This window comes from Tachyglossus aculeatus, chromosome 18 (assembly GCF_015852505.1).
Source record: "Tachyglossus aculeatus isolate mTacAcu1 chromosome 18, mTacAcu1.pri, whole genome shotgun sequence".
Classification (NCBI taxonomy): domain Eukaryota; kingdom Metazoa; phylum Chordata; class Mammalia; order Monotremata; family Tachyglossidae; genus Tachyglossus; species Tachyglossus aculeatus.
Window position 1 is genome coordinate 30976592 of NC_052083.1, and position 4015 is coordinate 30980606.

Here is a 4015-nt window from a genome sequence, read left to right on the forward strand (position 1 = left end):
GCCTAATATGTCCATAATTCCTTTACAATTTCAGCCCCTGGAATTGCTCATTTTTACCTCTCCCTATGGATGTTCGTTTCTTGAAATGGGGAAGGGAAGGAGGTATTTGGTCCTGATTATCTGGAATTGGGTTTCAATTACCGTGTTCCAAGACTTTTGATTGATCCCCTGGCCAAGGGAGTGTTCTGCCTGCATTTACCAATCAGTCAAAATCCCGACTGCGTCAGGGGCAGGGGTTTGTGTGGAGACCACCTCTCCGAGTGGGGCAGGTTCCCACGGAACCCGAGGCAAGTATCCCAATTGGCCCTAGATTTCAATATTGGTGGTGTCCGAATGGAAAACCAGGAAAATGGTTGACTTCCAACTTGACAGTCTGTAGCAAACTGCTCTCTGAGGCAGCTAAAATGGCTTCAAGCCGTGCTTGAAAGCAGACTTGAATCAATCACAATCAATCAATGGTATTTATGGAATGCCTGCTGTGTGCAGAGCACCGTACTAAGCGCTTAGGAGAGGAAAATGCAGCAGAGTTTGAAGACGCGATCTCTGCCCAAAAGGAGTTTACAGCCTACCGGGAGAGACAGACATTAAAATGAATTAAGGATAATCATTCATTCATTCAATCATATTTATTGAGCACTTACTGTGTGCAGAGCACTGTACTAAGTGCTTGGGAAGTCCAAGTCGGCAACATATAGAGACGGTCCCTACCCAACAACGGGCTCACAGTCTAGAAGGGGGAGACAGACAACAAAACATAAGCAGGTGTCAAAATCGTCACAACAAATCAATCAATCAATCAATCGTATTTATTGAGCGCTTACTGTATGCAGAGCACTGTACTAAGTGCTTGGGAAGTACAAGTTGGCAACATATAGAGACAGTCCCTACCCAACAAATAGAATTAAAGCTATATGCACATCATTAACAAAATAAATAGAATAGTAAATATGTACAAGTAAAATAGAGTAATAATCAATCAATCATATTTATTGATGGTATTTGTTAAGCACTTACTATGTGCCAAGCACTGCTCTAAGCACTGGGGGAGATACAAGATCATCAGGTTGGACACAGTCCTTGTCCCCATTGAGCTCATAGTCTTAATCCCCGTTTTAAAAATGAGTTAACTGAGGTATGGAAAAATTAAGTGACTTGCCCCAGGTCACACAGCAGAAGGGTGGTGGAACTGTGATTAGAACCCAGGTCCTTCTGGCACCCACACCTGTGCTCTATCCACTAGGACATAACTGAGTGCATACTGTGTGCAGAGCACTGAACTGAGCGCTTGGGAAAGTACAAAAGACACATGGCGCAGTAGATATGTTCCCTGCCCACAAGCAGAAATAGTAGAGTATAAAGAAATTTAAATATTTATATAATTGATGTAGGGTTGGGGTGAGTATCAACGTGCTTAGGAGTGCACAGCTAAGAAGACCAGCTAAACAAACGGCCAAATAGGTCAATATTTAAACAATGACTTTTAAAAATTGCCCTCATTTGGTTTGGAGTGGTGGTTCGTTTGTTATGTCATGTTGAGTTTTTGGGTTTTTTTAAGCACTATGTTCCTCGTTATGTTTCTCCACTTGAAGTCAAGAATTGGGATTATTGCCAAAGCAAGATTATTCCGGTAAACAAGGGATCGGCAACTGAATTTATTGGCCAAGCTGCTGGCAGAGTGTAAATGATCTGAGATGAGATTAAGAAAAGTCAGTGAAGCAGAAAGCCAGCTGACATTGCCATCCGTCAATGTAGTTCCCCAAAATCCCCCATCAATGAAAACGTTTTGGTCTCACAGAAGCGCAAATCCCGACTGCGGGTCTGGTCTTCTCTCCCCAAGGTTTGAGTGGCATCTGAGCCCTCACACTGCTTGAGGCGTAGCTAAAAAGAGTCTTTTACAGTTTCATCTTTGCTATTTGTGGCAACCAAAAAGTTACTAATATATATATTAGTGTATATACACATATATAAATGTATATGCATATAAAACCGGTACCAACAAGGTCTGTTTTTTTATTGTCGTTTCAGAAGACCCAGTAGTGAGCAGGCTGAAACCCATGGACCATATGAGAGGAAATACATATGACTGCTCTTGCAATCTTCACCAACCTGCCCATCAAGCTTCCTCTTCATTTGTCTTCGCCTTTTCAAATCCCTGATGTGCAATTTCTTTAAATTAAAAGAAAGACTACCACTAAATGGGATGGCCTCATTCCTTAAATTCATTCGATCAATCAGAATTTATTGAGCAACTAATAATAATAATAATAATGATGGTAGTTGTTAAGTGCTTACTATGTGCAAAGCACTGTACTAAGCGCTGGGGAGGTTACAAGGTGATCAGGTTGTCCCACGGGGGGCTCACAGTTTTAATCCCCATTTTACAGATGAGGTAACTGAAGCACAGAGAAGTTAAGTGACTGCCCCGAAGTCACACAGCTGACAGTTGACGGAGCTGGGATTTGAACCCATGACCTCTGACTCCAGAGCCCGTGCTCTTTCCACTGAGCCAACTACTGTACTAAGCATTTGGGAGAGTACAATGGAGTTTTATTTCTTTTGTTATTTATATTTGACTTGAGAAGCAGCATGGCCTAGTGGCTAGAGCACGGGCCTGGAAATCAGAAGGTCATGAGTTCTAATCCCAGCTCCACCACTTGTCTGCTGTGTGGCCTTGGGCAAGTCACTTGACAGAAGCAGCGTGGCTCAGTGGAAAGAGCCCGGGCTTTGGAGTCAGAGGTCATGGGTTCAAATCCCGGATCCGCCGCTTGTCAGCTGTGTGACTTTGGGCAAGTCACTTCACTTCTCTGTGCCTCCGTTCCCTCACCTGTAAAATGGGGATTAAGATTGTGAGCCCCACATGGGACAACCTGATCACCTTGTATCCTCCCCAGCGCTTAGAACAGTGCTTCGCATATAGTAAGCACTTAACAAATACCAAAATTATTATTATTATTATTATTCTCTGTGCCTAAATTACCTCATCTGTAAAATGGGGATTAAGACTGTGAGCCCCAGGTGGGACAGGGACAGTGTCCAACCTGATTTGCTTGTACCCACCCCAGCACTTAGTAAGGACTTGACAAATACTACAATTATTATTATTATTATTGTTATGTGCTTAAGATGTGTCAAGCACTGTTCTAGGCATTGGGGTAGATACAAAATAATCAGGTTGGACACAGTCCCTGTCCCACATGGGGCTCACAGTCTAAGTAGGAGGGAGAACAGATTTCGAATCCCCATTTTACAGCTGTGGCACAGAGAAGTTCAACGATTCGCCCAAGGTTACACAGCGGACAACTGGTGGAGCTGGAATTAGCCCCTAGGTCCTTCTGACTCATAGACCCATGCTCTTTCCACTAGGCCATGTTGTAGAGTAGATATAATCCCCGAACCTTAAGAAGTTTACAATTGATCAGGGGAGATAATAAAATAATATACAGACAAGAAGAAGGCGGCAAAGGGGATAGGTGCAAGAGTTAGTGTGCTTAAAATAATAGGGTATGCCCATTGTGTACACCCAACTTGTACTTTCCAAACGCTTAGTACAGTGCTCTGCACACAGTAAGCACTCAATAAATACGATTGAATGAATGAATAAGTACTGTTGCAGTTGGGAGTCTAACAGTGTTTAGGGGGTACAGAAGTGCACAAGTCACTTGTTGCAGGAAAATAACTTTGAGAGATTAGAGATTAATTGGGGAAGGCTTCTTCGAGGTGATGGGATTTCAGGATAACTGAGATGGGGAGAGGTGTGATCTACTGGATTTGAAGCAGGAATGAGTTCCAGGCAAGAGGAAAGGCATGAGCAAGAAATTGAAAATTAAAAGAGGAAACGTCTTAAGTCATTATAAAAATGGAATAGCTGCTTAAAAAAATGGATTGATGAATTAAATCTCAGAGAGTCTCTAAGTGATCTGATTTCGGTAGGTATTAGTCCTTTAGACCGTAAGCTCCTTGTGGGAAAGGAAAGTGCCTACCAACTCTGTTGTACTTTACTCTCCCAAACGCTTAG